The sequence below is a fragment of the Camellia sinensis genome, chromosome 3 (genome assembly GCF_055761805.1).
Source record: "Camellia sinensis isolate YWXY chromosome 3, ASM5576180v1, whole genome shotgun sequence".
Lineage (NCBI taxonomy): Eukaryota > Viridiplantae > Streptophyta > Magnoliopsida > Ericales > Theaceae > Camellia > Camellia sinensis.
In genome coordinates, this window is record NC_138963.1 from 58,033,498 (window position 1) to 58,060,973 (window position 27,476).

The window sequence follows — 27,476 nt, forward strand, 5'->3', positions numbered from 1 at the left end:
TTTCTTACCTTAATGTTGTGTTTGGTTGGAGGATTTGAAGAGTGATTTGAGAAGAAAAATGAAAAAGATAAGTGAAATATGAATAAAATATACTTAAATTTCACTTAGTTTCACATACCTATTCCCTTTCCCTTTCCCTTTCCCTTTCCCTTTCCAAATCCCCCAACCAAACACAACATAAATAAAACCACCTTCGAGAGCCATCACGAATAAAACATTAAAAGGCAATTTACATCATTAGTCCCTATATTTTGGTCTTTATGTTATTTTGATCTCTATAATTTTCAATTAGCTCAATTTTGACCTTGAATTTTTTCCTTTGTTTCAATTTGGTCCAATTGGTTCAATAAATAGCATTTTTTTGCTGAAAAATGTGCATATGAGTTGCATGTGTTATACTTTTAAGAACAAAATTATAACCTTGATCAATTCCATAAGTTAACCTCAACAAACTCAGTGATCATTTTTCGTAAAAAATTCTAACAGAATCATCAATTGAACCAAATTGATACAAAATGTAAAATTAAATATCAAAATTGAGCCAATTAAAAGTGTAATAACCACAATGACACTAAGAATAAAATGTAAGGACTACTAGTATAATTTGTCCAATGTTAAAATATCAACTCTGGGAATAGCAAACCTCAGATCAATTTCAATTGGTGTTCTCTCTTTATATTTTAGATAGAGTTCAATCTAGAAGCAAAAATGAAAGGAAAAAACATTATAATTCAGAAGAACTATGACAGAGATTCTAGATTCGAAAGAAAAATAAACATAGTTCATATTTGAAATATCTTCTTGTTAAATATAAAGAATATATTATACTTAAAAAATTTAAAATTTAAAATTTTAAAAAATAAATAAAAACAGATGGTATAGAAACGTATACATACTGTGATCTCCAGACTTCACCGACCGTTGAGATTTTTGATGCCGCCATGAGAGAGAGGGTGCGGATGAGAGATGAATAAAGGTGAACCTGGAGAATAGGATAAGCCACTTAGGAATTTTGGGTTAACGATTTATAAGGACTTTTATCGCTTATGGGCATGTGCACTGTGTAGATTGTAGGGTATAAAAATATTTCAAAAAATAACTAGGGCAAGTTATAGTGACCACTAATGAAATTTAAGAAAATACAATAAATCTGATTAGTTTAGCGTAATTACACAGACTTATGTTGTAACAAGGCTAAGAACAACCCAATTACAAAATAGAATTGTACCTTACTACTACTATTCTTTCTAAGTAATTACAGACTTATGCTGTAATAAGGCTAAGAACAACCCAATTACAAAATACAATTGTAGCTTACTACTACTATTCTTTCTAAGCACGGCAAAGTTATGTTCAAAAGCCTTTGACTACTCCTCTATTATTATTGTTATCTTTACTCCTATGAAAATGAAACTCAACACAAGTCTTTGACTACTCCTACTTCTAGTCTGACACGGTTTGATTTAGAGGGGGTCTTCTATTCATTTGAACTGCTATTTATAGACAACAATTTCTCCGATCTTTTGGTAATCATCGAAACAGTTGAAACTGCTTCACACGTCCCCATGGTTGATCTCCATGTCTTCCTCTTTGCTGGATGCTTCCCTCCTTATTTTGAATTCAAATTCCTTTAGTAATCATCAGTGTAACTGCTTCTAACTGCTCCTTCCTTCAGCATGTTTACATGTTGAATTTTCTTCCCATAGCTCCCCATGTGTCCTAACAGTGTCTTGACTGTCCCGTGTCCTTATGTTTTTTAGTTGATTTAATTTAGATGCCAACTGAAAGGCATATGAAAATTTTAACCAAAATAATGGGGACATAACCTATGTTGGCTTTCTCCTCAAATTCTAACATAAAATGGAGTCAGTTAGAGTAAGCTTTCTTTGAAGACACTTTTTTTACAAACATTGGCTCTTGCAAAAAAAATGGAGTCCAAATGACATGAAGTGGCAATGGCTGGAAGGATAGGAAGTGCTCACATACACTAAAAGGGAGTTCAACATGGACAAGACAAAACATGGCATATTTTGAGCACTCATTCCGCTCATGGCATACATGGCCTATCATGCAAGACCAATCCCATGCCAAGGCAATTTTAGGTGGAGTTTTACAGTTAATTTATATATATATATATATATATATAAACCTGATGCCAGACCAATCCTGTGCCAAAATAATCAAGTTGTCACTAGGATGACTAGCCAAAGGATTTCCATCTCCAAGCAAACTCTATGACTGTGTTTAGATCATAAATTTGAATAAAGATTTGTGACGGGAAAAGGTAAATGAAAGTGAACACTTTTTTTCTTCCCTTTTCCTTGCCTTCCGTAAATGCCTACTCAAGTTCATCATCCAAACTCAATCTAAAACTTCCTGCAAAACTTTTCCATGGAGAACTTGATTGAAAAGCTGATTTGAACCCATTTCCAAACGGGCCCATAACTCCGCCATGGTCTTTGTAGCCCACACTTTGTTCTAGACAAATCAAATTTGATCAGTGCAAGCCCACAACATCAATTTCCCTTCAATTATCTCATGGACTGCGATGAATGTGAGAATTTAAATATACAAAGAAATAAATAAAATGCTATTTATTATCAAATTTAATTTACTTCTTTATTTTATATTATATATAAAGCTAATATAAATAAAATAATAATAAGACTTGCTATGATGTATGAAAAATCACATAGAAAGAGAAAAGCTGGTGTGAATTATTCTGGTGATCAAACATTTCACTTCTTACACATGTTTTTTATTGCACAAATACATATATAAGAAGTTAAATCAAAAGATGAAATAAATTCGGTGATAAACAACATTTCCCTTCCAAAAAATCACCCACTCTTGGTTTAAGCATTAAATCATCTCCACCAGCACTGAACGCCCATGTTTGAGACTTCAGTTATATAATTGTCCTTACTGGAAGCTTCTATTTCCACACAACAAAATGTTGAGTTAACAAAATTAGTGTATCTTTTTATTACGATTTTACCTCTTAATCAAACAACCACAAAAATTTTAAAATACAATTTCTCAATACACAACTTCACACACCACCAACCACCATCGCCGCCACAAACCCCACCACCGAAAACCCCCTATCGCCGCAAACCTCCCTCCCGCCATTCTGAAACTCCTTCAACCACAAAATCCCATTGTTGTGAACCCCCACAAGGACAAATCCCTCTCTACTGTGAACCCCCACTTTTGCAAACCCCCCTGACTGCCACAACAAGAGAGGGTGTTTTGGGAGGGGGTGGGGTGGTCAAGGAATGGGGCTGGTCATGGCAACAGATGGCTAGCCGACAATGGTTAAGGGGTTAGGTCTAATGTATGAAGGTCGAAGAGACTGGGAGTATTTTTGGCGTGGTGGGTTATGTACTCAACAAAATATTAAATTTCAAAATCATTTAGTGTGTATATTGAGAGAAAATATGTGTTGTGGTGATAATTTTTGGTGTGCGGAAATTAGGGGTGAACATGGTTTGGCTTAGTTCGGTTTTGAAGTAAACCAAAACCAAACCATTACCTATGGTTCCATAAAATTTAGACCAAACCGACCCATGAAAATCTTGGAACCAAATCAAACTGAATCATGAAAATGTGGTGTGGTGCGGTGCCGTGCGGTGCGGTGCGGAACCACAATTTCACAAACTTTGTTATCATTCACAACATAATCATAACTTGCTCAAAGATCAAGCAATATATTATCATTTTACAAACAAAATTGTTTAAATAATTGTTTAGAACTAGTTTTACTATTATACAATAACACTAGTTAACAACTTATGAATATATATAAAATACTAATAAGATACTTGATCATCTACCATAAATAACAAATTGTATATCTATCTATCTACCTATCTATCTATCTATACTATCTATATCTACACTATTATTAAAAGTGAACAACTCACTTGGCATCTATAAACTTTCTTCTCTCCTTTTGTCAATTCTCCATCCAAAAGGAAAAAAAATAGTAGTTACAAGAGGACAAGAAGGGCAAAAGACTTGAATCTATGGCCATTCACTTAACTTAATAAAGAACACTTTCACCACTTAAACAGCATAGAAGATATGTTTACAATTCAAAATTAAAATTTATATTTTAAGCACACCCATTGGGTGGGCTCGCAGCCCTAGTATGTATATATCTAAACTCCTATTTGGTTCCACATCAGAACCATAACTATAAGACCACAGACAGAACCGTAAAATACAGTTCACCTATTTTAAGAAACAAGAACCAGAACCATACATTGAAAAAAAAAACCAAATAGTGCTGTTTGGTTTGAATCGGACCGGTTTGCGATTTTTTCGATTTTTTTGCTCAGCCCTAGTGGAAATAGAAACTCCCATCCTTTATCAGATCACCATCACCACCATCGTAAAATCCACTCAATCTCAAGTGCATTATTTACCAAATAAACAAGTATAATCTTACCCACCAAAACCACAAATCTTGAAAATACTCAGTCTTTGACATTAACAAATTCAGTAGTCTCATTCATGTGGAAAAGTTTGTGTAGATAGCAAACTTAAGTTGAAAAATCGTGAACATATCTAATTTCAACTATTTGTAATCCATTTAAACTTGTTTAAATTTAAATCTATAACTATATTATAAATGAATTGTATATAGTAAACACATTTAAATTTGAATTTAGATGTGTCAAACATGGGTATCAGTTACATTTGAATAATAAACAAGCAACAAAACAAAGAATCCACTACCACCACCTCCACCTCGTAAAGTAAATAGATTGGTGGAGTTGATTTATACAACATGTACCCAATTCAATCCAATCGATTTAAACCTATTTATTAAAAGGGTGAGTTTGGATTGAGTTGTTTTAATACATAACTCATTTTAACTCACCCAAACCCACCCATTTACCACCTCTAATGAGAGGTCCCTATAATTTTAACAAAATGCAAGTCATGCTACATAACACGACTTTTCTCACCACATATTCCCACCGGGTGACATAGCACACTACTAGGTGCTTTGAGAACAAAACTTCTCTTAATGCGTAGTTGTTTTATATGTTTTTGTAAAGTAAAAGCATTCTTCTCATAAGTAGCGCGCACACAAAAAAAAAAAAAAAAAAAAATCAAATTGTGAACGTAACATATGTAAATATGTGTATACAAAAGAATAACAGACAATTTTGGAAGGTGTATGAATTTTCAGACAGCCTAACCCTTGACAGCCACGGCCACATATATTCAGGTCACATGATCTATATTCTTCCAGGACAAACTTCAATTTCTTGTGCAACCTCACGATATTTATTCATAAAGAAATTACATATTTGTTCACAACAGGAGCTTTTGACATATTTATTCATACTTGCATATTTATAAATCACAACAGTGTATTATACTGTCAACACATTAAAGTTTCAGTGTCCCAATATTCTGGTAAATAGATGAGTTTTTGTTCATGGTGAATCAACTATCAAGCTAAAACAGTGAATATACCTTCCCATGCCCTGTTGTAGTGTGACAAGTTGAATGCTTATTGTGTGTATAAGAATCTTAGGTCATGTTTGATTCACAACACTAATAGTGAAGTATTAATAATCCTATTAAATTAGTGTGGTATTCACTATCCAATTGGATTAATATCCATTAGATTAATAATCCCACCCCTACCCCATTACTAATAATCCTACAAATTTGTTGGATTAATTATCCATTGGATTATTAATCCTAAATCAAAATGTTAAAACAAACATAAGATAATTGGGTCCACGGATTAATAATTCCAATCCCATGCTTCAATCCACCCAATCAAGCATGCCCTTAAAGTATTCATAATGTGGTTTAACATATTATAAATGTGATTTGAAAGTTCAAGTGTGAAGTAGTGATAATGTTTATTTATTTATTTACATCTTCTCTATTATATGGTTGAAATGAAGATCTTTATTTCAATTTATACGGTTATAGAACACATGATTCAACTTCAATCCAAAATCAAAGTCTGTAAATGTGATGCCAATATGAATTTTAAAATATCACTTAATTGTTTTAAATTTTCAAAAAATAAAGATATGTTAATGCAGTTGTTTCACAAAGACTGATCATGAAATAAACATCTACATCTCTATTACGTGGATTTGTGATTTTGGTTCAAACAAACAAAAAATGAATAATAGTTTTTCTGGTTAGATGTCCAACTCAGGGAAACGAACAGAGAGAGTGAGAGACATAGATGAGCGATCTAAAACAAACTAAGAAACAAAGTAACAGCAGAGGCATGTAAGCACTACAATATTAGCATTATACTAATGAAAATGTTCAATGAAAAATCAAGAGAAAGGAGACAAACAAGGAAAATCGATGCTTTACACATAAAAAAGGGTCGAACAAATAATTGTAATTCATGCTTACTTGGTCTATTATCTGTGGACTAGCTGGTGGCATTGCAGCGGTGTGCAGTGAGGATTTGGGCTAGGCTTTCAAATTTGGGGAATTTTGTGAAACATGAAATTAGGGCTTGAAATGGAGAAGATTATAAATGTATGAGAGAGAGAGAGAGGGAGAGAGAGAAATCAGAGAGGAAAATGATAGTCGGAGTCGGGCTGCCCATATAGGCTTCACTTGGAAGAAGGTTTGGGTTTGGGTTTGGGTTTGGGTTTGGGTTTGGGGTTGGGGTTGGGTTTATTTTAGATAAAATAAGATTTTTAGTTCAATAAAATAAAATATAACATCAAATTCATAAACATTATAATTTTTTTTCATAAAAAATCAAAAAAATTAAAAAATCTTTCCAAAATAAAACTTTTTAGCTTTAGGTTAAAATTGTCAAAAAAAAAACTAAAAAGTCAACTCACCCCAAACAAAACCATGAGGAGAAATTTTTTCTATGTATTGGCAGGACGTGAGGTTATCTTTCATCAATAATAGAAAATGTTTGGTGGCCCAAATTTTTATGATTCGAATGGCTCGAATGTATTAAAATAACGTCATTTTACATTCAAAACAACGTCGTTTTGGGTGTTTCGAGCCATTCGAGTCATAATTTTTCGAGCTACCTAACATTGTTGCACCAATAATCTATATAATAAAATAAGAAATTTTTTGAAAATATGTCAAAATGTCTTAGAAATATATTTTGTTTTAAAAGTCGAGCTTAATTCCCAAATTTATCCTAGAATAAAGATTTCTTTAATTCTCACTCATCCATCTTCTTTTGCCCCTTTTTTTTTCACTCGTGCATTCTCTCTCTCTCCCATGCCCACCTCCCTCCATCTTGCTTTTTTATTTTTATTTTTATTTTTATTTTTATTTTTCCCCCTTTTCATTTTCCTGCATGTTTCTTTATATATTTATTTTTCCCCTTCTTAGTCACTTATTTTATTTACACCGTATCTTCAGATACATGCATACACTAGTAAATATATATGTCACTTATTATTTTTTTAAATATTCAATATAAATATAATTTTACTTTAAAAATTAGGTTAAAAATTAATTTTTTAATTTTTTTTGATTTTTTTTAAATGTATAAAAAATAGAGAAATGATATAATTTTAAAAAATCAAAAAGTTAAAAAAAATTACTTTTAATCGAGTTGCCAAAACAAGTCATAATAAATTTTACTGTCAAAATCAATTACAATAATAAAAGATACCACATGACATATATTCGATCCGTATACAAAAATTACTTCGATAAAAGGATTGTTTGGAAAAATTAGTATAATTTTTGATTTTTTATGAAAATATGTGAAGTGTAGGTTGGAGTTAAAGTGACGTTGTAAAAAAGTGATGTAACATAAATAAGAGACGATATGACCTAGATAAGATGATTATGACCCAAATAAAATAATGTACTATTTGAACACATACCAAACAAACTCTTAATCTGGGAACCTCCTAATAGCGAAATATCTATCTTTGATAACTTATAATTGGAAACACTATGCACCATAACTAAAAAGGAAAATAGTATAATTTTAATTTTTTGAATCATAATTTAATTAAAAAAATGTCGTAATTGAACACAACAACATGAGGCATAGCTAAAATAATGTTATAACTAAAAAAAAAATTAGTTATAACTAAAAATAAAAATGACATAATTAAAGGTGTATATTAGAATTTCCCAACTTATGATAGAAAAAAAGAAAAAAAAGAAAAAAAAAAGGAGATGATTGGGTAAGTTAGAAGAAAAAAAATATTTTCTTTTTCTTTTTTTTTTTTTATAGTCAAGCTGTAGATATAAAGCTATGAATTTTTTTTTAATTTTTTTATAGATAAGTGAGAAAATAAATAAAATGATATTGATTTCTTTCCTATCTTGTTTGGTTACAGAAGAAAAAAAAAATGATATAATGTTATATTACCAAATTAAACTTTTATAGGTGTTAGTTGTTGCATTTATTTTCTGGTGTGGCCCAATAGCTTATATATCTTTTACATATTTTATTTTATTTGAACTCCTAAGAATTCAAGGTTCAATTATTAGGGGTATTTTCTCAACTTTTTTAACTCAATGGCTGATAAAGGTATATTCGTATTATTCTTGAGATGTATTAAATTCAAGATCCTAAAAGTTCAATTCCGTATTGTCATTATGATTATGTGTATATTAATATTAACATGTGGTATCAGAACCTTAATTTTGTGAATCAATACACCTTAAAATAATAATCTGTGTGTTTAGTTTGAGTTTTTTGGATTAAATGTTTTCAAAACTAAGTTTTTTATTATTCATATTTTTTTTTATTTTTAGTGAATATTTTTTTAAATTTTTGGCATATTTTTTACTTTTTTAGATGCACCTTTCTTAAATGTATCTAAAAAGTAAAAAATAAAAATAAAAAAATTGAATATTTTAAAAAATTAATAAATACATAAAAATATGAAAAATATACTGAATTTTTATTTTTTGTATTTAGTAAATTTTTAAAAGATTTTTTTTACAAAAATTATACTTTTTATGTAGAGTTTGAATGAGCTGAATAATATATGTGTTCAGGAAGAAGTGAGGTTGATGGAGGAAGGACGTAAAACTGCATTAACTGTAACTCATGGAGCTATAAAGAAAATGAAGGGTAATTTTGTAAAATCAAAGAAAAACCCACCCAAGAAACATAATGGGCCTGGGAAAGAAAATCAGGTTCAAAATGGTTTCATTGTCAAGTGCTACTTTTGTGGCAAAAATGGACATGTGAAGAATGACTGCAGCAAGCGAAAAGCTTGGTTCGAAAAGAAAGATAAGAAATTTTCTTTTGTTTGTTATGAATCAAATATTGCTGAAGTACCTTTTAATACTTGGTGGATTGACTCTGGGGCCACGACCCACATTACAAATTTCATTCAGGGATACCTCTTAACTAGGAAATCGAAAGAAAGTGAAAGATTTGTCTGTATGGGGAACCGTCTCAAAGTTGAAATGGTAGCTGTAGGAACCTATCGGCTGATCTAGAGACGGGTCATCAGATAGATCTAGAAGACACTTTTTATGTTTCTTTAATTTCTAGGAATTCAGTTTCGTTATCCAAATTAGATCGTGTTGGATATTCAATTTTATTTAGTTATGAAAAACTCAATTTAATGTTTAATTCAATAACGACTAGTTTTGGTAATATATGTGATAATTGATATAAAATTGTCTTAAATCATGAATTTGCACAATTATTAGTAACTCTACATTCGAATATTGTTTTAAAACATGTTCTAATTAATGAAAAATCCTCAATCTTGTGGCATAGACGGTTGAGGCATATCTCTAGAAATATAATTGAAAAATTAGTGAAGAATGAGATTTTGGAAAACCTAAACTTCACTGATTTTGAGATATGTGTGGATTGCATTAAAGGAAAGCAAACCAAACACATCAAGAAAGGTGTCATAAGAAGTAATGAGCTTCTTGAGATAATTCATACAGATATTTGCGGGCCACTCAACATCTCATGTCTTAGTGGTGAAAAATATTTCATCACATTTATAGATGATTTCTCACGTTATGGATATGTGTATCTAATTCATGAAAAGTCTCAGGCTATTGACATCCTTGAGGTGTACATAACTGAAGTTGAGAAACAATTAAATAGAAAGGTTAAAATAGTGAGATCAGATAAGGGTGGTGAGTATTTATGGTAAATATGATGAGTCAGGCCAAAATCCTGGCCCATTTGCCAAATTATTAGAAAAGAAAAGCATTCGTGCTCAATATACAATGCTTGGTACGCCACAGCAAAATGGAGTTAATGAAAGGCGTAATCATACACTTAAAGATATGGTTAGGAGCATGTTAAGTTACTCAATTGTACCCATTTCACTGTGGGGTAAAGCTTTAAATACTGCAATGTATATCTTAAATAGGGTTCTTAGTAAGGCGGTTCCAACAACTCTTTTTGAGTTGTGGACTGGTAGGAGACCTAGTTTGAAACACTTATATATTTGGGTTGTCTAGCAGAGGCAAGAATCTTCAACCCACAAGAGAAAAAGTTGGACTCAAGAACAATATTTAGATATTTCATTGGTTATCCAGACAAGTCTAAAGGGTACAAATTTTATTGTCCTAATCACAGTATGAGGATAGTGGAGACTGGCAATGCTAGATTTCTAAAGAATGGTGAAATTAGTGAGAGTGAGAAAACACGAGTGGTGAATTTCAAGGAAATTAGGGTGCATGTGCTAACATTTGACCTTTATCGAAAATTTGTTGTTCCTCAAACTATTCCACAAGCTGAGGGAAATGAACAACATAATGAAAATCCTTTACCACCTCATGTTTCACCACTTCATGAAGATACCACAATTGAAAATATTGTAGAACCACTACAACCGGCAATTCTGAGAAAATCTCAGAGGGAAAGAATGCCTGCCATTCTAGATGATTACATGGTGTATCTACAGGAATCTGATTTTGATATTGGGATTAACAAAGATCCAGTCTCATTTTCACGAGCCATGAATGATGATTCTACTAAATAGGTCAATGCTATAAATGAATAGTTAAAATCCATGGAACTGAATGGTGTTTCGGATCTCGTCGAATTGCCTAATAATTGTATAAAGGTTAGGTGTAAACGAGTCTTCAAGACCAAACGCGACGCAAAAGGCAATATCAAACGATTTAAAGACAGACTTGTTGTCAAGGGTTTTACTCAAAAAGAAGGTATAGTGTCATGACCCGATCCCGCCCCTATGGATTAGGATCATAACCAGTCAGTAACCATGAGATTACCTACGGCCTCAATTAGAATTCAAATCATATTTAATGATAGGGGGCCAAATTGTGTAAGCAGAACTTACAAAGATTGTCCAATGAGCAGTGCATACATGGCTTAACCAAAAACTTCTCTCATATATGAAATAACTCACACCATACAAACATCCAAAGTATGTGTTACATAAGTCTAGGATCATCCAAAAGTCAGTCTTAACAAAAACCAAGGTGATACACAAACTTGGTCGCATATGACCACAAAAGAAACAAAACAAAAAAGAAAAAAGAAAAAAAAAGAAATCAAAAGCCTCTTACGTGAGGTGACCTTGGCTAACTCCTCAAAACTCGGGTTCTCACAGATCACTGGGGTTGGGGCTGGACATCCCGCTGCTCACCTACATACATATAAATAAAGAGTGAGCTAATGCCCAGTGAATAATATCAAAGTAAAGGAGTTCATGAATGAGATTCATTAAATCAAAATCTATGTATCTTATCCCAATACAAAATGACCTTGGGGTCCAATTTACATACAAAACAACTTTGGGTCCAATTCATCTGTACGAAACGACCTTGGGTCCATTACATGCAAAACGACCTTGGGTCTAATTCATATGTACAAAACAACCTTGGATCCATTCTATGCAAAACAACCTTAGGTCCAACATTTCATGTTCTCAATCGTGCGCACATTCAGATCCATGATCATGTTCACATTCGTATTTATATTCAAAACGATTCAAAACGGCCTTTGGCCCATTTAATAGTCACACAAAATGGCCTTAGGCCAAATTTATATCCTCGTCAATTAAACCAAATGGCCTTAGGCCCATTTCACATTTATACATCAATCACTTCACATTTTTCATTGCGAATCAAGCGGAAGGAATACTCATTCATAGTACTAATTCGGAAGTTTAGAAACTTACCACATAGGTAACATGTAGAAAATAATGCACATACAAAAATATCTTTACTAAGATATTACTCACAGTGTTCCGGTGCTTGATTCATTCTTGCACTTAACCCTACATAATTCATAACACATTGGGTCATAATATAATTCAATTCGTTCTTTAGTTTAATTAACTTTCTTAGGCTTCTTCTGTGCCCTTAATTCATTTACGATGCTCAATGTGTGCCTAAGAATACTCAAAAATGAAAGAGAACGACAATTAGAACATAAAATAACTTTTCAAAAGTTTCTGAAACAGGGCACTCTGCTCGAGCGGAACTTTGGTCGCTCGAGCGGTCTGTAAAACTTTGTAAAAGTACTGGTTGCATGATTTTTACGCTCAAGCGAGACTTCTGTCGCTCGAGCGATGAGTCGTGCAAAACAGGGTGTGCTCGAGTGCAAAGTTTGCCGCTTAAGCTACCGTGCAATTCTCTGTAAAACTTATGGGAGCTTGATTTTTATGCTCAAGCGACACTTTTTCACTCGAGCGGATATGTCGAATTTCTGAAATTTCCAAAATTTTGTTTGAAGTTCAAAACTTGTTTCCAAAAGCTCAAAGCTTGCAAGTTGATACCAAAAACATGGAAAAACATTGTAAAACATGAAAACATAGGTAATTTGAAACCAATTGTCCAAGCTCATGGTCCACTTTCCAAATCATTTCAAATTCTTTTTTGTCAATTTCAAAACTCATGCAACCAAGCTTCATAACTTCATGGATTATGCATGCATGTGAAATATATACTCTAATTCCATTTTAAATGGTACAAATAATGCTCAAAATCATGAAGCTCAACAAAATTATGCATGCATGTGTGATTTGGCACCCAATTCTTCATGTTAAGCTTGTATCCTACATTAATTCACCAATTCCTCTTGAATACACATGATTATGGACTTAAACTCATGAATTAAAGTTCAAATACTCACTTGGAGCCTTCAATCCTTCCAACTCTAGCAGAGTCTTGAGTCTAGCTTCCCAAAACTTCAACTTCTAAGTCAATTCTTCAAGAATTTGGCCTCTCTCTCTAAAACTCAAGTGTTCTCTCTCTAAAACTCTCTCTTGACAGATTTTTGAGCTCAAAGATATGAGTTAGCCCCTTAATTAGCATATATATAGGCTTCCTTAATCTTTTTGGCTAATCAAAGCTTAGGCCTAATCAAATAAACTTAATTAAATCAAATCAATCTAATTATTTTGATCCGAATCAATTTTTAATTAAATTTCACCATAAGCTCTAAAAAATTATGCTAATCACAATGATACAATCAATTTTGATTTCTAACGCCTCTACGACCCTCAATTTCGGTTTATACTAGCATACTGAACAGATTTTCCTACGGTGGACAAATGTGAATTCAAAACTACACATAATCACATATTTAGCATCTAAATTCACATCAAGAACATAACCACAAGTATAATAAGCAATTAATAGTATATCACAGAACGGGGTTTCACATATAAACTATAAAGAAACCTTCTCTCCAGTATTTAAAAAGAACTCGTTTAGAATCATCCTAGTATTGGTAGCTCATTATGACTTAGAGTTGCATCAAATGGATGTGAAAGTTGCTTTTTTAAATGGGAATTTGGATGAAGAATTTTATATGGAGCATGTCACGCCCCCGAAAATAATACAAATAATCCATGTGATGACCAATTCGAAAAACCGTCTCGTTTCTATTTATGTTATGACCGGTAAGTTGTTGAAAATTTCTTCTTAAAATATTTTCTGTTGTAATCGTCTCAATTCAGAGTTTTCACTTGTTTCGAAAGGTACGGGGTCAGCTCCGGGGTATCAGGAGTGAAGCCGAGGATTTTTCCGGGCTGGGGACCAGGGTCGCACGTGCGGGAGGTCAAGCCACACGTGCGGGAAGCAGAGGGTTGGGCTGTGTGCACACTGCCTAAAAGACGGGTGTGAAAGTGGAGGTGTAGGGGAGACCGCACGTGCGAGGGTGAGAGCCGCACATACGGGGAGGCTGCTCCGCACATGCGGGAGAGGGCGTTGCACGTGCGGCCAGGCGTGTTTTCTGCCTCGTTTTTCGTGCTTTACAGCTATATTTTGCTTTTTTGGCCCTTTTTCATCCATATCTGATTGTATCACTCTCTCTCTACAATGTTTCTCTCTTTTTTCTCTCATCTCTCTCTACCTTAACCCTCAAAGTTTTACAATTCCTTTTGATCTCGTAAATCCATTGGGATTTTGGTGCTAGTTCCTTATACCAAAATGATGAGCGTGTCGAGGGCTTCGTCTTGACCAGTGGAGATTGCATTCCAGCGAGGTTGATTTTTGAGCTCCTTCTTCTTTTCTCTCTTGAGGTAGGGATTTCCTTGGTCTTTTTCAATATCTCTTTTATAGATAGACATGTGGTAAGTTTTTATTATATAAAAACCATGTTGTTATGGATTTCTTTTCAAAATCATGAATAGGGATCTAAGATGGGTTATGTGAGGTTGAGATTTGGAAAATTTATTGTTGTAGGGTTAATTTTGGGAAGTAGTTAAATTTGTTTATGTAGAGAGAGGGAGGTGAAGCCTAAAATTTTAATAAAAATGCTCATTTGATAGAAAGGATTTTAATTGTGGAATAAGCATGTTATAAACTTAGGGATTTAAATGATGAATTGTTGAATTATTAGAGATTAATTAAGCCTCACAAATTCTTAACATTGACTTAGTGTTGCGTTGTTCAAGTTGATTGTGGTGAATTGATAATGTGCACATTGAAAAGAATGGAATTAACCTTGAGATTTGAATATTATTGGGTTACACTACCGTTAAATAGAAATTGAGTAATTTATAACTGTGTTACCATGATTGGAAATCCCCTATTTGAAATGAAGGAGAAATTATGTCAGTCATTTTTTTTTTTTTTTGTGAAAGGAAATTAATGGAGTGAGGCAAAGAGTGAAGAATATAAATGAGGAAGAATAAGATAGTTGATTTTGAAATGGAAGAAATGAAACGCCAACGCTGTATGAACTCGGAAATTAACTTGAAATTGAATCACAAATATATTTTATTTTTACTATTGTTGTGATTGGATCTAACGTTCCATGGGAATTGGTTAATGGTATTATGTGTTTAATACATACTGTTAGAGGTTTTGTCCTTGGTCATCGGTGGAGGATGACATTGTGAATGTTGAAATGATTATGTGTCTGTAGTACACTTGCGTTATCTATGAATGTTGTATAAAGTGATGGTTGGAGAATATGTAATGCACTGAGAATCAGAGGTACCATTACCTTCCAGCCAGAGCCTGGAGAATTGGCAGAGATACCATTCCTTTCCAGCTGGTGTTTGGTAAATTGACAGTTCATTATGGAAAGATATATCATTAGCTTACCATGCTTCGAGCAGGTAGAGCAGGGATTATTTATCATTGTTGTTTTAATTTGACTGTGTGTGTCATGTGTTATGATGATTATGATTTTATAGGTTGAATTGTCTTATATGCAGAGTATATGTGTTCATGTATATTTGGACGTGCTAGAGAGTGGTTGAGGGTGTTTCCTACTATAAATTATTTTGTTGAAGGTATCTCGTTGAATTTCGAGTTTAAGATTGAGAAAGTGATGAATGTGTGGAGACAGGCTTTGGTGGTATATTGGGTACAAATAACGCGAAGAAATCGAATTTGGCGAATGTACTCCAAAAAAAAGAAAAGAAAAGAGAAATAAAATGGATATTAAGTGGTATTTTGTCACAAATGGAAAATACGGTTATTATGTAATAATTGTTAAATGGGTAGTAAAAGCGAAACTTGGTGTTGTTGAACAAACGGAATGTTTTTGAGAAAAGTATTTATATAAGTATACTTTGGTTATAAAATGTCGCAATATTTATATGGTATGAGACTAGCATTCATGATCATAACTATCTGTAAGTTGTTATTGTTGAGGATCATGTTGAGATCTCTACTAGACTTTATATTCATCCCACATTGCTAATCCTTTTTCAATTGAATATTGAAATGTTCTACAAGGTCATGGATCTTCCTTATTTATTGGCCACGGAGCCTTTTATTTGTAGACAGAATGCCATTGATGTAAAAGGGTTAAACCCTTCCTCTTGATTTAAAGGATGTAAGCCTATGAGCAATTTATTTAGATATAAATTCATGTTACATTCATTTTATATTCGAATTAGAGAATTCTTACTCATGTATTCTATATATATATATAATGAGCTTCTGTATGCAATCTCTGAAATTGAACTTATAATAATGGCTTTGGTAATGGAAATCCGAGTAATAAAAAGTGGGGTGTGACAATCCAACTCATAAGCAATGAGAATATAAGCGGAATTAGTATACTTTCATATATCAAAATTTATATTACAAAAGATATTACATGCATCATATTTTCATAAATGTTCATTCTGAAACTACAGCATGTAACACTAATTAATAACAATAAAATAAACGTCCTACGGACTTACATCTTTCCAAGACATAACTTGGTTACAACAAAAGAGAGTCATAAGCTCTATACATTTAAAGCCCTTGGCTTGAAAAAATAGTTAAACACAAAAATAACAAAAAAATAGAGCCTCCAGCTCCTAAGTCTTTCCAAGCTATGTTCTTGGAGGAAGCATATCACCTGTACCTGAAAATGGTTTCCCAAGTAGGGTGAGCCAAAGCCTAGTAGAGATAGGCTAACACAATATATGAGGTTTAACTAAGATATGAGTGTTAGATAAATACTCAATATACATAACCAACTTACAACTTTCCATAACCATTCAACATTGATATTCACATCTCAATCTATTTCCACCTATTCATTTTAAGTCAATTCATGAGTCTAGTTCATTGTTATTTAAACAAGCCAAATGAGACTACAACTCATTGGTTCACAATTCAACAACATCTATTATTCATAACACTTCAACATGCCATTTTACGGAATTTTTATCCGAGGGAATCGACATCCATATATATATACAAGATTTCGGGACTTTCACCCTGGACACTTCGACCAACTTAATTTTAAATGGAGTCCATTCCATATCTCCTCACAAACAATGGAGTACATCCCTTTTCTCCTCCTAAACAATTATACATATACAATGTATCCAAAACATCGTCATATACAATGACTATCTATAACACGTGTTCAATGATTTAATCATACCGTCATGTTCAAAGACATAATTTAAATGGTTAGTTTCAATTCACCTAATCTTCATGCAATTTCTACAACAATCATAGCTATCCTCCACAAATAGCCCAAAACAGATATTTCTAAACAGATATACAATCTATATAACAGATATTTTATCAAATTTCCATAGGTGAGTAATTTAACAAATCCAACTACACCATTCATTCATACATCCTCTCAATTTCACATTTTCCATAACCATTCCATTATTTATACAAAATAATTATTTAACACAAATTAGGACAAATCTCCCCCCTTTCAAATATTAACCCTAAGGCCAAATTTTACCATTTTAACCAAAGGTAACCTCATGTTCAAAGTCCCAAATCCATTTATAGAACCCAACATAGAAACCCCTCTTTCAATTTGAGTCAAAACCCTAACTTTACCCAAACCACACCCAAAACTCGTCATTTATACATAACCACAAATAATTAGGTTAAAGATTATAACAAAGTGTAGAATATCCCTACCTCAAGAGTAGAAGCCAAAGAAGAAGAAGAAGAAGAAGAAGAAGAAGAACTTCAAAAAATGCCCAAACTCGTTTTTACTCGGATCAAATGGAAGCCCGCGGAATGCTCTATCTTTTCTCAAAGGAAGTAGGGTAGAGATGTTTAGATCTTGGAGTATTTATAGAGAGAGAGAGAGAGAGGTTTGATTTAGGGTTTTGGGGTGAAAAGATACAAAATTTTTGTGTAAAAATGAGCTGCTGTGAACTGATATACACGAGGCTCGCTCGAGCGAAAGAGTTGTCGCTTGAGCGACCAGACATAATAAGTGACCTCACTCGAGCACAAGAAATGTCGCTCGAGCATAGAATACATACCTTCAGAAGTTTTATAGATGCACACCGTCGCTCAAGCGCAAGAAACCTCGCTCTAGCAAAGAACTTTACTTTTCCAGAAATTCTGCAGGTCTAGGGAAAAATACTGGGAACACTTAAATCTCGCTTGAGCGCAAGAAACCTTGCTTGAATGAAGAAGCAAATTTCATAAGGCTTGCTCGAGCGCAAGAAGCCTCGCTTGAGCGACGAAGCAATTTTTTGGACAACAACAACTTAAACAACTAGCAACTAACCTGCTCCAAACATGCCCAAGGCATTCCAATACTCAAACCCAAAGACAAATGAGGGAAAACAAGACATAGGTAACAATATTAAACCACAAAACCCGAGTCCGGAATATAACAAAGGTCAAGTCAAAACTGGGATCACTATAACCTTCCCCCCTTAAAGAATTTCGTTTCCGAAATTTTAAATCATGTTTCAAGATCAATTAAACTATTCCCAACCATGATAGTTTATCAATTCCAATCATCATGCCTCATTTCTCGGTCATTCAATCCTTTCACAAGAGAACAAATCCACAATAGATATATCTCAACATATATTACCAATATGCATCTTCCGAAATTTAACCAATTTAAATACGTACATCTCATATTTCCAAAACATATTCAATGTTTATGATAAATTTGCATTTCCAAAACTTAAACAACATATACAATGTTCAAATTAAACTTGCGTTTCCGAAACATATTCAACATATACAATGTTCTCATAATTCAAAACATATACAATGTCTTTATAGTTCATGAACAAAACTAAAATCTCAGCATATACTCAAACATCAACAAATAAGCCCGGATATTTCTCTCAAACTTCCAATTCACATTCCCAAATTGCTTCCTCAACCCCGTGATGTTTCCATAATACTTTGACCAAAGGAATTGTCTTGCCTTGCAAGACTTGGTCCCGTCTATTCAAGACTCTCATCGGTCTTTCCTCATACGAGGCATCCTCATCTACCTCTAAGTCAGTCAAATCCAACACGTACGATGGATCCGGCTCATACTTCCGAAGCATACTAATATGAAATATGTCATGCACTCCAGAGAGTTGTGGTGGTAACGCCAAACGATAGGCAACCTCCCCAATCCGCTCAAGAATCTCAAAAGGTCCAATAAACTGAGGGGACAACTTCCCACTCTCCCCAAATCTCATAAGACCCCCGCCTTGGTGATATCTTCAAAAAGACTGATTACCCACCTCGAAAGACAAAGGTCTTCTCTTATGGTCAGCATAACTCTTCTGGCGACTCTAGGTTGTAACCAACCTCTTACGGATAAGTGTCACTTTTTTCGTCATTTCCTGCACTAACTCTGGACCCAACAGAGGTGCATCACCCACCTCGGCCCAACACACTAGGGATCTACAAGGTCGACCACACAAGGCCTCAAACAGTGCCATGCCAATACTCGATTAGAAGCTGTTATTGTAGGCAAACTCCACTAAGGGTAAGTGTCTCTCCCACAATCCTTTAAAATCTAGAACACAGCTTCGAAGCATAGCCTCAAGGATCTAAATAGTACGCTCGGACTACCCGTCAGTCTGAGGATGCGCAGTACTAAAAGTCAACCTAGTGCCCAAGGCACTCTACAAGCTCTGCCACAATTGAGTTGTGAAAGGCGGATCTCTATTTGAAACAATTGTCACAGGGACCCCGTGCAACCTCACTATGTCCCTGATATACAAGTCATCAAGATAGTCTATCAAATCACTTACGCACGTAGGAATAAAATACGCTGACTTGGTCAACCGGTCAACTACCACCCATATGGCATTACTACCCTGTTGAGTCCTTGAAAGGCCCATAACAAAATCCATCGTGACATTCTCTCATTTCCACTCAGCTATAGGCAAGGGTTACAACAAACCCGCTGGCCTCTGATGCTCGGCCTTCACTTGCTGACAAGTAAGGCACTTTGATACAAACATGGCCACATCCTTCGTCATACCTTTCCACCAAAACTGGTGACTCAGATCATGATACATCTTCGTGCCTTCCGGATGCACCGCAAGGTGTGAATGGTGAAACTCTCGGCGTACTTCTTCTCGGCAAGACTTTGGCACGAACAAATGATCACGGTATCTTACACTCTAGTCGGGATACACAATCAAGCCCTTCTCTACCATCCCATTGGAGATCTTCTACCAAGGGATTCTACTTCAAGGTCACCCTTCTGTGCTTTTAACACTCGGTTCACAAGTGTAGGTTATGCAACTACGAAAAACAAGGCTGCAGACTCAACAGACTTACCTAGATGTAGGTCAAACTCACCAAGAGTACCTAACATTTCCCATTCTCGGATGACAATACAAGCCACACTACTAATAGACTTCCTGCTCAAGGCATCGGCTACAACGTTGGCCTTCTTGGGATGATAATGCAACTCAAAGTCATAATCTTCTATGAACTCCATCCACCTTCTCTGCCTCAAATTCAAGTCCTTCTGTGTGAACAGAAACTTTACACTCTTATAATCAGAAAACACCTCAAATTTCTCACCATATAGGTAGTGCCTCCAAATTTTTAAGGCAAAAATTCCCGCTAACTCTAAGTCATGGATAGGGTAGTTCCTCTCGTGGGTTTTCAACTGCTGTGAGCAATAGACAGTAACCTTCCCCTTTTGCTATACACAACCTAAACCTTCCCGTGAAGCATCACAATACACTGAATATCCTAAACCCCTCTTTGGAATAATCAAGATTGGAGCGGTGGTAAGTCTAACCTTAAGCTCTTGGAATGACTTTTCACAAGTCTCACTCCACACAAATTTGACCCATTTTCTTGTCAATCTAGTCAAAGGTGGAGCTAATCTAAAGAAATCTTTCACAAGTTGACGATAATACCCAGTAAATCCCAAGAAACTACGGATCTCGAAAACATTCTTAGTTGTGCCCAATCTTGCACTGCCTCTATTTTGGATGAATCTACAGTCACCGCTTCCCTGGATGCCACATGGCCTAAGAACTGAACTTCCTTTAGCCAAAACTCACATTTTCCAAACTTAGCATATAGCTTGTGGGCTCTAAGCAACTCAAGCACCACTCGTAAGTGTTCCTCGTGTTCCTCTTTAGAGGGTGAGTAAATTAAAATATCATCCACAAAGACAACTACAAAATGGTCTAAAAACTCTCAGAAGATTTGGTTCATCAAGTCCATAAATACAGTTGGAGCATTGGTTAGCCCAAAAGGCATCACAAGAAACTTATAGTGGCCATATCGCGTACGGAATGTCGTCTTTAGGATATCCTCCTCCTTTACCCTCAACTGATGGTAACCCGATTTTAGATCTATCTTAGAGAAACAACAAGATCCTTTCAACTGATCAAACAAGTCATCTATATGTGGCATTGGATATTTGTTCTTAACAGTAACCCGGTTCAACTTCCAGTAATTGATACAAAGTTGTAAGGCTCCATATTTCTTTTTAGCAAAGAGGGTTGGTGCTTCCCAAGGCGAAGTACTAAGGCAAATAAAACCCTTATCTAGTAATTTCTGGAGTTGAATCTTCAACTCACTCAACTCAGCTGGTACAAATCTATACGGTGCCATAGAAATCGGTGCCGTGCCAGGCACTAAATCAATAGAGAATTCGATCTCTCGGTAGGGTGGTAAACTAATAAAATCCTCGGAAAAGACATCCAAGTACTCACAAACCACTCTTGGCAACTCAACTCGGGCCTTATCACACTCACTACTCAAAAAGCTAGCGAGAAGACAGCTAAGTTCACTCCACCCACGCGGATCATATACCGGTGATAAGACTCTATCCACCCAGTCCCCCAAGAAATAAAAGCAATCACCACTCAAGGTACATATAGTAACCCTCTGACGGTAGCAATCTATAACAGCCCGGTATGACAATAATCAGTCCATACCCAAGATAACATCAAAGCTAGTCATATCAAGCAAAACAAATGCAAATGGAATTCGATGATCGGCAGCCTCTATGTCATAACCTCAACACCCCTGTTTCAGAATAACCTCACCATCAATAGGTGACTCTACACAAATAGGGGATGATAACTGTGCCAACTCCAACCCCAAAACTGATGTAAATGCAGAAGATATAAAGGAATATGATACACTCGTATCAATCAACACACTAGCAACTGAATTGCAAAACAAGAAGGTGCCTCTTATAACAGATGGAGCCGGTACAAGGTCTGGTGCTGTAACAACATACACTCGCCCTGTTGGCCTCTGATCTACCTGCTCACCTCTCGGAGCATAAGATTGCTGCATTGATTGAGCCGAAGAGGCTCCCTGATTGGCTCTCGAGGCTTTGCTGACTGTGCTGGCTGGTGACTTTGTGTCTGCCTCGAGCCAGACGCACTAGGTGTGCCACCTAACTGTGGACAAAACCTTTTCAAGTGCCTCGTCTGCCCGCACTGATAACAAGTGAGCGACTGGCCTCTTCTCTGACTCTAGCCCTGAGAACGAGTCAAAGATGATGCTGTTTGCTGCTCTCCTCCCCTCTGTGGGCAAGCTGGAGACTTGTGGCCCAACTGGCCACACTTGAAACAAGTGATGTCTCCCTGACCATTTCTCCCAGAACCCGAACTCAGCACTGGAAAGGTAGACCTCAAATGCACTCCCTGGGACTGTTGGGGATTTGAACCCCTCAGCCTTTTACTGTCCCCATGTCCATCCTGACTCCTCCTAGAGCCCCTTATCCTCTCCTCCTCTGAATGCATGATAGTCTCAAGATGGCCTGCAGCCTCCACAAGGCGCCCATAGTCCCTAATCATGGATCTGGCCACTCTAAATATGAGCCCAGTCCGTAATTTCTTCTCGAACTCCAAACATTGGCCCTCCTCTGTCGCCACTAACTTTGGTGCAAACCTCGACAAACTAGTAAACGTGGCTTCAAACTTAGCCACTAGTGTGTTCAACTGTTTGAGCTGAGAAAACTGATCCCTCAACTTCTCCTTTATTGTAGCAGGTAAGTACTTATCCTGGAAGGCATCAACAAAGGCCTCCAAAGTCCCTCCAATGCGCCTCCGTGCATACTTCCACTACTGACCTGCGTCTTCCTTCAGCTAGAAGGATGCCAAGGTCACTCTCAAACCTATGTCTTCGATGCCAAGTATCTCAAAAGTTTTCACCATCTGTTCCAGCCACTCATCAGCCTTCAGTGGTTCCTTAGGGTCACCCAGAAACTCGTCCAGATTCGACTAGAAGAATTCTCTCTTAAGGAAAGACGGCCCTGCCTCAGCTACTTGGGCCTGGCCTTGATTCTCAGCCCTGAGAATGTCCATGGATTCCCGCAATGCTCCAGCCATCTTGCGGGCTAAGGTGCCCATGACACCAACCTGTTCAGCCACATTGGCCTGACCAACTCCCTCCTCCTGCGTCAGAATTTCATTCGGTATAGGCATCTCGTGCATACCACGCCTACCACCACCACGTCCACGTCCTGAAATCCTAATAAAGGTAATAAAAGATGTTAGCACATTTACAAATGTGCCGAAGCTAATTCACTCACGTTCTAATACGATGGACAACTATAACTCACTCCACATAAGTACATAACCACATAGACACATACGAATTTCCTTCCTAGATAGTGACTGTTCCGCGGCGTTGCTAGAGTTCCAATTAGAAACAACAGTGATCAAGTGCTTTTCTAATAGGACTTCCAGAAACTCATAGACCCAATCAACATCTTAGGAACTAAATCTCATACCCATATAATCACATAAGCATGTTATCATATAAGCAGATAACCTCTATACTTAAGTCTCTAACAAGCAAGACAAACCCATTGTGGTACTAACCACTTCTCACGTACCCAAAGTATTCAAACTCAGTACACTCTGATACCAAGTTGTCATGCCCCCGAAAATAATACAAATAATCCAACTCACAAGCGATGAGAATATAAGTGGAATTACTATACTTTCATATATCAGAGTTTATATTACAAAAGATATTACGTGCATTATACTATCATAAATGTTCATTTTGAAACTACAACATGTAACACTAATTAATAACAACAAAATAAACGCCCTATGGGCATACATCTTTCCAAGACATAACTTGGTTACAACAAAAGAGAGTCATAAGCTCTATACATTTAAAGCCCTCGGCTTGACTAAACTATTAAACACAAAAATAACAAAAAATAAAGCCTCCAGCTCCTATCCTTCCAAGCTACGTTCTTGGAGGAAGCATATCACCTGTACCTGAAAATGGTTTCCCAAGTAGGGTGAGCCAAAGCCCAGTAGAGGTAGGCTAACACAATATATGAGGTTTTACTAAGATATGATTGTCAGATAAATGCTCAATATACATAACCAACTTACAACTTTCCATAACCATTCAATATTGATATTTACATCTTAATCTATTTCCACTCATTCATTTTAAGTCAATTCATGAGTCTAGTTCATTGTTATTTAAACAACCCAAATGAGACTACAACTCATTGGTTCATAATTCAAGAACATCTATTATTCATAACACTTCAACACGCCATTTTATGGAATTTTCATCCGAGGGAATCGACAACCATATATATATATATACAAGATTTCGAGACTTTCACCCTGGACACTTCGGCCAACTTAATTTTAAATGAAGTCCATCCTCTATCTCCTCCCAAATAATGGAGTACATTATACATATACAATGTATCCAGAACATTGTCATATACAATGACTATCCACAATACATGTTCAATGATTTAATCATACCGTCATGTTCAATGACAAATTTAAATGATTAGTTTCAATTCACCTAATCCTCATGCAATTTCTACAACAATCATAACTATCCTCCACCGATAGCCCAAAATAGATATTTCTAAACAGATATACAATCTATATAATAGATATTTTATCAAATTTCTATAGGTGAGTGATTTAACAAATTCAACTACATCATTCATTCATACATTCTCTTAATTTCACATTTTCCATAACCATTCCATTGTTTATACAAAATAATTATTTAACACAAATTTAGGCAAATCTCCTCCCTTTTCAAATATCAACCCCAAGGCCAAATTTCACCATTTTAACCCAAGGTAACCTCATGTTCAAATCCTCAAATCCATAGAACCCAACATAGAAACCCCTCTTTCAATTTGAGTCCAAACCCTAACTTTACCCAAACCACACCCAAAACTCATCATTTATACATAACAACAAATAACTAGGTTAAAGATCATAACAAAGTGTAGAATATCCCTACCTCAAGAGTATAAGCCCAAAAAAGAAGAAGAAGAACTTTAAAAATTGCCCAAACTCGTTTTTACTTGGATCAAATGGAAGGCCACGGAATGCTCCACCTTTTTTCTCAAAAGAAGTAGGGTAGAGATGCTTAGATCTTGGAGTATTTATAGAGAGAGAGAGAGACAGAGCATTTGAGAGAGAGAGAGAGGGAGAGTTGATTTAGGGTTTTAGGGTGAAAAGATACAAAATTTCTGTGTAAAAATGAGCTGCTGCGAACTGATATATGCGAGGCTCGTTCGAGCGAAGAAGTTGTCGCTCGAGCGACCAGACACAATAAGTGACCTCGCTCAAGCACAAGAAGCGTCGCTCAAGTGCAGAATACATACCTTTAGAAGTTTTACAGACACACACCGTCGCTCGAGCGCAAGAAGCCTCACTCGAGTGAAGAAACAATTTTCTAAACAACAACAACTTGAACAATTAGCAACTAACCTGCTCCGAACATGCCCAAGACATTCCAATACTCAAACCCAAAGAAAAATGAGGGAATACAAGACATGGATAGCAATATTAAACCATGAAACTCGAGTCCAGAATATAACAAAGGTCGGGTCAAAACCGGGATCACTATAGAGCAGCCAGTGATGCACCCATCATGAAGGGTGATAAATTAAATGAAAAACAATGTCCAAGCAATGACTTGGAAAGAAAACAAATGACGGACATTCCATATGCATCAGCAGTAGGGAACTTGATATATGCCTATACATGTACCAGACCAGATATTTGTTTTGCAGTTGGAGTGTTAGGAAGATCCCAAAGTAATCCTGGAATGGAACATTGGAAAGTGGTGAAGAAGGTTATGAGGTATCTTCTGGGAACAAAAGACTATATGCTCACCTATAGAAGATCAAAACAGTTGGAAGTGACCGGATACTTAGACTCAAATTTTGCTGGTTGCTTTGATAGTAGAAAATCTATATCAGGTTTTGTTTTTCTACTAGCCAGTGGAACAATTTCATGGAAGAGTGTGAAACAATCCACTATTGCTTTATCTACTATGGAGGTTGAGTTTGTGGCATGCTTTGAGGCTACAAATCATGCTTTATGGTTGCGAAACTTCATCTCAGGACTTAGTGTTGTTGACTCAATTGCTAGGCCGCCGAAGATATATTGTGACAATATCGCAGTAATTTTCTTCTCTAAGAATGGAAAGCACTCCAGTGGTTCCAAACACACGGAAGTAAAGTACATAGTTGTTAGAGAAAGGGTCCAGAAACAACAAGTGTTTATTGAAAACTTAAGAACCTCTCTTATGATTGTTGATCCATTCACAAAGAGATTTCCATCAAAGACATACAAAAAACATGTTATTAGGATGGGTCTTTTAAGCAACCCATGATGTATATGGTTAATTTTGAGTGCTTATTTTTATTTGACACTATTTGTGCAATAATAATTTTGTTTCTTTTTTTTCCTGTTTCTAAAACTATGTATACATTAATTTGAATATTGATAAACAGGAAATGTCTTAACAAGACAAATTACAGGGGCCTTTCAGGCAAATAATTACATATCCCGATATGGTCTGGGTTAGTGAAGGTTATTGATGGTGTGGTGCATAGAAGGAAATATGACATAAATGTTATATAACCATTATGACTCACACTGGTGATCTGAAGTAATCACAGTATTATAGTTTCTAATATATCTGAACCTATTGGCTATTTTTAAAATTTCATGATCACATGTCAAAGTTTTAATGTGAAATCCAATGAGTCAATTTTTTTATAAATTGCATATTTTTGAAAAAAAAAAACTCATAGTTGCATCATAATCGACTTAATGGGCCAAGTAGGAGAATGTTGTATTTATTTTCTAGTGTGGCCCAATGGCCTACATATCTTTTACATGTTTTATTTCATTTGGACTCCAGAATTAGATAAAACCAATATTTGAGATAAAGTTCAGTAATTAGAATTTTAAATATGGAATAATTACTCTTCTAAGATAAGAAGGAAACCTTGATGGACAAGAATTCATTTGATAGAGTTTATTTGGCCATCTTCTCTTCTCTATATAAGGATGTGTGACTCCCCTTTCATAAGAGTAGTATTTTTCCAT

General features: G+C 35.3%; 1 long non-coding RNA gene and 1 pseudogene across 1 annotated transcript; one reads left to right on the forward strand and one right to left on the reverse strand.

The window, feature by feature from the left end:
• Positions 1-759: 759 nt before the first annotated feature.
• LOC145822543 (uncharacterized) lies at positions 760-6,571 on the reverse strand. The gene is made up of 2 exons (XR_014363949.1): positions 6,409-6,571; positions 760-982 (listed from the first exon to the last, which is right to left on the reverse strand). It is a non-coding gene; the product is annotated as an uncharacterized LOC145822543 (long non-coding RNA).
• A 19,496-nt stretch (positions 6,572-26,067) lies between these two features.
• On the forward strand, positions 26,068-26,754 carry LOC145821541 (secreted RxLR effector protein 161 pseudogene; annotated as a pseudogene).
• Positions 26,755-27,476: the final 722 nt, after the last annotated feature.